Source organism: Benincasa hispida, chromosome 6 (assembly GCF_009727055.1).
Source record: "Benincasa hispida cultivar B227 chromosome 6, ASM972705v1, whole genome shotgun sequence".
Classification (NCBI taxonomy): Eukaryota; Viridiplantae; Streptophyta; class Magnoliopsida; order Cucurbitales; family Cucurbitaceae; genus Benincasa; species Benincasa hispida.
The window spans coordinates 44,290,029-44,297,959 of NC_052354.1; the positions used below are offsets into that span (position 1 = coordinate 44,290,029).

The 7,931-nt window shown below is 31.9% G+C and overlaps 1 long non-coding RNA gene across 1 annotated transcript; it reads right to left on the reverse strand.

Moving 5' to 3' along the window:
- Positions 1–4,368: 4,368 nt before the first annotated feature.
- Positions 4,369–7,379, reverse strand: LOC120079508. Its single transcript, XR_005482248.1, has 2 exons — positions 6,950–7,379; positions 4,369–4,776 (listed from the first exon to the last, which is right to left on the reverse strand). It is a non-coding gene; the product is annotated as an uncharacterized LOC120079508 (long non-coding RNA).
- Between the last annotated feature and the right edge of the window lie 552 nt (positions 7,380–7,931).

Genomic DNA, 7,931 nt, shown 5'->3' on the forward strand with positions numbered 1-7,931 from the left:
TCTACTAAAGGTTTGAATACTCTACAAGCAAGATGAGACTTACCTGGATGCTTAAACATGCAACCCTAGATCAAGAATTGCAAAGTTGATGATGAATCTCCATCATCAACATTAGAAAATTATCCTTCCAAATTCCAAATCCAAAAACTATCTTAAACAGCCTAATGGTCGACTATAAATAGTCTCCCAATAAAAGAAACCATAATGCCTCATGGTAAAATAATAAAATTATCATTACCTAAATGTCATAAAAAAGATAAAAACCTTAAAATTGCATCAAAGTTGTTAAATAAAAACTAATAAATAATTTGATGCATGGACGGTTCAAATCAGTTTGGCTCTATAAGCCTAAAAGCCCGTAACAAGTTCGAATTAAGTTTTGTGATGGGGTAGTGTGGAGATTGGAGGAGAGATTGTACTCCCAAGATAGGTTCATAAGATTAAAACCCACGATAAATGACTTGGAAAATCACGAACCCTAACTTGGGAGTGGGCCTAACGTTATAGGTGGATTTTGGAATCAAGCGTAAGATAGTGAAAGGAGAGCAAGAAAAGAATGAAAGAGTGGGCACGAGAAAAATTGGACCTGATTGGTCTCGGCTATGAAACCCAAAGGCCAAAGGCCCAGCATAGCTAGGCCTAAAAGGGATGAAACCCTAGCATGACTAGTAAGAAGGTTGGATCAGTTAGCCTCAACCCAAGAGAGATCAACATAAGAAAATTATCATTCCAAATTCTAAATCCAAAAACTATCTTAAACAACTAATGGCCAGACTTTAAATGGTCAATAAAAGAAAATATATTATGTAAATATATTTTTACAATTTATAAAGGGAATATTAATTCTGTTTATTGAAAGTACATGAACTTAAATGGATTACTCATACACGAAAAAAAATTTGAAATATTGTTTTTATATTAAATAGCAAAGGGTTATTTTCAAATATAGGAAAATGAACCAAAATATTTATAAATATAGCAAAATTTCACTGTCTATTTGTTATAGACTGCAATAGACTAATATTTTGTCATTATTTGTAAATATTTTCAACCGTTTTATCATTTAAAATAATTTCCTAATAACCAAAGTGTAGACCATACAACAATTTAGTCAAATAGAGAAAATGTGGACTTAGAATCATGATGGAAGGGTAAAATAATTATTTAAAATAAAATTAATTATTTTTTTAAAAAAAAAAACTACGTAAATATTCCAATTGACCTAAATCTTTAAACTTTAAAAAAGGTAAGGATCTATTTGGTAGAAAATCTAAATTCTGTTTTATTTTTTCAAATTCACTTAGTTCAACAAATATATATTTAGCAAACAATCCAAATTCTATTTCTAAAAATTGTTATTAAATTTTGTGGTCCAAACAATGTAAATTAATCATTGTTTCCCGATTTTGAATTTTAAAATTTAAATAACAGATTTATATTAAATAAAGATAAAAAAATTTAAATATGTAATATGCCATGTTATAAATTTAATTCATTTTTAAAAAATATAATATGTATAACATAATGTATTATAAATTATATAATATTATTAAATAATAATCATATAATTTTTTTAACATAAATCATATTTATAAATAAATTAATAATAACTTATTGTCAACTAAATATTAGTTGGGTAACTAGTTTTATAATTTATTTTTATAATATCAAAGACATTTTAAACAATTATTTAAATTAGAATCCAATTTTTGAATCTGTCACCAAACACTATCTAAAAACATAAAATACATTTATTTTCATTGAATCTCCTATTTTCAAATTTCCTTTTTCAAATTTTTTATCAAATAGACCCATTTGACAACCGTGAAAATAGGATTCAAAAACAATCCCATAAGCACAATTTACGAAAAGCCTTAATTCACTCTTTTCTTCAATTTCTGTATACGTTACAAAACAATATCTAAAAGCATAAAATACATTTATTTTTATTGAATCTCCTATATCTAAATTTTTGTTTTCAGATTTTTTACCAAATAGATCAGTTAGAGGTAAAAATAGGATTTGAAAACAAACCAAGAACAATTTACAAAAAATCTTAATTCACACTTTTTTAAAGCGTTATATTTGATTTTTTTTTTTCAAATTACAGAAAAACTAAAAAAATGTTAATAGAGGGGTCAAAAAAGAGTGAAACAACCAAAATTGGCAACTATAACTGTTTTAGTCCATAAATGCATTTTGAACAACTTTCAAAATTTTGATCAATTTCTAAATTTACCACCAAAGATATGACATAAAACTCTAATTTTACAAATTTTCTGTTATCAAATTCATGTTTTGAGATCACTTTGAAAGTTCTTTTTGGCAATACCGCTTCTCTAAAAGAAAATGAAAAGAATGGAAAAGTGAATGTGGGTCTCCCATTCTGATCCCATCCCAGTGTGTGGAATAAGCCACTTGGCTTATATTTTAACTTCCTTTCCTTTTTGTATTGTGCACTTGCCATTTTTATATTGTTGATGTTTCTTTTATAAGAGCCTTTGTAAATTGGACTGTCCCTTCATAGGATCCTTTTTTTTTTTTTTCTTGGGCAAGATTCCATTGTGAAATGATTATATAACTTTGCCACTCCACTAGCCATATGTGTACTACAAACATTCTCCTAACATTGTGATTAATATTTTACTTCCAATCAAATTTCAGAAAAAGTCTGATTTCAGCATTACTCTAAATTAAACCTTCAACTTCTCCTAATATGGGGAGAGGATGTTCGGGAGGTAGCTCGATTAAGCACCTTTGGCGACTAAACTTTTTTGTAATTATGAGCTTAGTCTTATTCTTTTGGATTTGAGTCCCTTTCTATGGCTAATGATGGATATTTTTCCTGTTGTTTTTGTCAGACTTAGTTTATTTGTATGTCCTTAAATATTCTTTCATTCATCTGAATGAAAGCACGGTTTCTTACCGACAACGACAATGATGTTGTGACTAACCTTCGTAGTTGTGTAGGTCACTGAAACTTCCCTGCAATTCACGCAAAAGAGTTATGTATCATTTTGCAATGCAACACTTCAGTTGTTCAAAATTTGTGGAACAACACCAAAAGACCATGCACATTGAATACCAAAATCAAGAACAAGATGAAGATTTCGTATTCTTCCATGTGTCCCTTTTATGCACTACGATTTATTATAATGTTTCTATTTACAGGGGAAAAAAACGAGATAGTTATCAAACATGTCATAAATAAACAAAAACAATATTACCAGTACCAATCATGTTTCATAAATTCTTCCTCATTCACCAAGTGGGTATTATGTTCAGGTACAGGGTGGCTTTTTATAGAGCCCTTTGTAACTTACCTTGAACTTTTACTAGTGCTGAAGTGTCTGTTCTCCTTGTTTGGAAGGATGTTTTGTCCCTCACAACTTACTTTAAATATATATGGGGCAAAAAGAGGCCATATCTATGTAAGTTTGATCTAAGATTATGAAAGGATTTTATATAAGCAGTCAGAAAGAGGTTCCTATGTGCCCAAAAGATTACTTTTTTATTTGAGATTCAAAATCAAGTGGAAATCTCTAAAAGTTGCAACAATCTAATCCAACTGTGCCTTTTTGAAGGATGCTAATTCTTCAAAAGAGAAAGTCACCCTTTTCTTACCTCTAGATGCAGTGAGGACCCAAGTGGACACCTCCTAGACAGCTAGACACAACTTTTTAGACAAACTTTTTAGCATGCATGATCGTAGGATCTATTTGTAATGCATGCTTAAATGTTTAAAAACCCTTTACTAGCACATAAAAAATATATTTTAAGTCCTTGGAAAGTCATTCCAAACAAGCATGGAGTCCTATTGCTATTGAAAGGGCAGCTGCCAAAATGCTTTACTTGTGGAAGTTTCCTCTATTCAGGAGGGTACTCGTTTTCCTCGAGAGATGAATTGTACAAATTGTACATTTAATAAGACTTCAAATTGTTGGTTGAAGATGTCTACCACCCTATCGTCATGATATGATATTACAGCTTTCATTTCTAATATTTATTCCCTAGCCACTATTTTTTCTCTCTATCTTTGGGATGTTCCTAGGCATATAATAGCTCATGACCTAGCAAAGGCCTTGTTTGCTTCATATTCGTTTTGTTGAGTTGAATGCATATTGGACTGAGTCCCTTTAGAGCCTTTGTAATCATCCCTTTAGTATTCTTAAGAGCTAGCCGGAGTATCCATTATGTCTTAGTTTTGAATGGAAAAATGATTTAACACTCACAACAACCCATTTTGAATTCTCAATAGTGGAAAAAGAGGCCACCCTATGTAAGTTTGACTTACATGAGTATAATAAGAGTTTTATCGTACCACCATAGACATCTAATATAATGTACATAATAATGAAGTGGGAAAAAAGGACAGAATTGTAGGGCATGCATTAGCATTGAGCATCAAAACAAAATATGGAACGAAAACCAAACAATGAAGTACATGGTAGGCAACCAAAAGGAACCAAAAAGCTTTCATCAACCAGTCAAATGAAAAACACACCAAAAAAAAAAAAAGGATTAAAACTCAGGACCAGCATATGTCCCAGAAAATAAATCTAGTTTGGAGGAATCCATTGCAATTCAATTCCATAATTCCAGGTTTCAATTGAATCGCCATGCTTAAAATTGACCACGGAAGTATAAGCAGTGCACCCTCCAATTCTGACTCTTATCATGTGGGCAGTCATGGCTGAATCTTTCAAGTACGTACAGCAAAGGGTGTTCTTGCACCCACTTGCTTCCTTCATTTTCTCCTCAAACTGCCTACAAGGGCTGTTTATTGAACAATTCAGGGGCGAGTTTATAAGATTATTGGAGCAATTTAGCAGCATGACAGTATTGTGTGTAGAAACATTGAAAGGCAAATTTTCATCTAGCCTTAAACCTCCTAAAGAGAGATCAGAAGAGTAACAACTCTCTTTCTGTATTTCAGGTGGGCTTATAATAAGCTTATAGGCATTAGGATCGATGGAATGAATAGTATAGTAAAACCCTTCACTTGACTTGAATTGAAGAATATCATCATGGCAATAAACTTTGTACCTAGAGTCTCCACAGTTGTCATTTGTGCTAAGCGGATAAGGAACTTCAAGATTTCCACATTTGGAACAAGCGGGAAAAGCTATTGCTTTAGATACTTGAAAAAAGAGAGCAAATATAAAATACATGGTCTTCTTGATATTCTTCATTTAGGAAGGAGTAGAAAGATTCCAATAGAGAATTACAGTATTCTCAGAGCCAAATGTCTATTTATAGAAAGCGGAAAGTTGCCTATGCAAAAATAATAGCAACATTGGAGAATAAGGAAAAAGTACGGAAACCAATGGACTGTGCCATCCAATCTTAGTGGGTTCTCTTTATAACACGCATGGCAAAACAAATGTTAGTGCACAGAGTAAAAATATACAGCTTAATCACGAGAAGATATAAAAATCAAACTGGTCAAAAGATGCATCAAGTGGGAAGCCAAATCACTAATTTTTTAAACTAATCAAGCTATATGACCTCGAGGGAATTCTCCTGTCCTTACTCCTCTTCCTTGTTCCTTCCCATCTTTATTTTTTTTTTCCTATTATTTGTCCTAACATCAAAGAAGATCAAGCAGCAAAGAGAAAACAAGTAATTTTCCACACCAGGTTGAATATCATTATATCTACTTTTAGAGAAACAAAGCTTTCATCGAGATGTATGAACAGATATACAAAGGCATAAAAAATAAGTTCAAGTACAAAAAAGAACTCGATCCAAGAGAATAAAACTAAACTGATAATTACAAAAGTCAATATGCCTGAAGCACCTGATTGAATATTTCTATTGATATGCCTGTTGAGTTTTAAAATAATGTTAGAAGAGTGGCCATCCCATGTCGAAAAGGTTCAAGGAAGTATGGGCGTCAAGCACTATAAAAGGAGCATATGGCTTTAGTTTCAAATTGTCTTAATTAGAAACACTTTTAAATTTGAATGTGGCTTTAGTTTCAAATTGTCTTAATTAGAAACACTTTTAAGTTTGAATGTTCTAACTTCAATTAAATTCCCTTTATGTATTCTCTAGATCGAGAGTGAAAAAAAGGTAAGTGGTACAAAAATTTTGAGAGAGTGCCTTAGTAAATGAGATCGTGGAGGGAATTATTCTGTGTGATTGTAACAATTTATTTTTCACATGGTGGATTGCTTTCCAGTAGACCATATTTTTTTTCCGAACTACGAGTTATTCACGTAAATTTTTGTATTTTTTATTTTGTTGTTTTCTTTTAGTTTTTCTGTTATTTTCTGCTTCTTTTTGCGGTAGCCGTTGAAGGTCTTTCCAAACAATACCCAGAATTTTATTCAAGAAACAGCTGAAAGATATCAGCACAATAAGAAACGAAGACAAACTGAAAGAATTCTCCAACGGATCAAGTCTTCTATTTTTTCACTTTTGAACCTTTTGCCCGATCTTCTATTCTTGATATCAGGTGGTTGTTGTTTAAGGCAAAGTTATTGGAGCCAACAGCTGTCAAAAGAACTATGCACCGTATCCCACTTTCTTTTTTTAGACATCTTTGTGGTACGAAGTTGCCTTTTGAATTTTGGGTGGTTCCAATTCTCAAAGTGGATGGCCTCCATCTTTCCTCAGTCATTAAAGATCCCAATTATAACATAATGCTTTTTCATTACCTTCCAGCTTCCACATATGGATTCTTTGTAATTAAGAATATCGACTTTCGTGGTGGACGACTAACTGGCTAACAGCACTCACAGTCAAATAAAGAAATACCCAAAGCGTTCCAGATGTCGGACGATAATGCGTACAAAGATTATTCTATTTCCTTGAAGCACAAATCTACCGGAGAACCAAATCAGGCTAACTTAAACAATCACTAGAATCTCATAAACATGTGTAATAAGAAATGACAGTTATAATCTAAGATACTTTGAATCATAGGATAAATAACAATAAGAACCTCGTGAATTTCAAACAGGAATTAGAAAACACCAGTACTCGCACTAGAAACTCTAGCCAGAGAGGAAATGGTGAACACGAACTCTCCCGATGATAAATATTCAGACAGTTATGATCAATAGCTACACGAAAAGCATTTTTTTATCGACCAATCATTGTAGTTCAACAGTAGCTAGAAGACGATACTCAACAAAGGAACGAGAATACCAGGAAAAGTCTTGATGCTTGGTGAGCTCTGAGCAATCGAACTCGTTTACGAACAAAAAGCTTATTGCAAGTACCGAAAAGCGAAAAACCGAGAGGCTGAAACGCCGGTTGGAAGGCGGAGTACGACGGGGACGGTGGTGGTCCGTCGTAGACTCGTACGGTGCATCAGGGAATTGTCATTACAAGACTATTAAAAATTCGTAAAAATAGTTTTTGTCTATCCATCTCCACCACCAAGTTAAAAGATCTTAACTTTTTCTAATTTATGGATAATTTTGTACCTTCTTGTACATTAAACACTATTATTTTAATATAATCTATTCTTTTCAAACTTTATATCAAATTTTATATTATTTTCAAATTTTCTTATATCAAATTATTACGGTCATTTTTCAGATCTTTAGCATAATATATGTTTTTACAATTAAGAATTTCCAAAATTTCAAATAGGTTTTCCAATTATCAAAATAAATTTTCCAAATTGATTCAATTATAGGTTGGAAAATATCATATTTTTCGAAAAATTTGGTAAGATTTAGGATATATATAGAATAATCCTACTCGAGATCCATCGAGAAAGCTCAAATATATGAATTTTGATGTTAATTATACTCGGAATTTCATCGAAAAAGCTCAAATTTATAGAATCTCGGTATTATTTTGTCTGAAATTAATACCAAGATGCACATAATCTTAGTATATAATCTGGCGAGATGTATTGAAAAAGCCTCAATCAACCGATAAGTTGGAATTTTTTTTTTTAACTAAAATCTCAT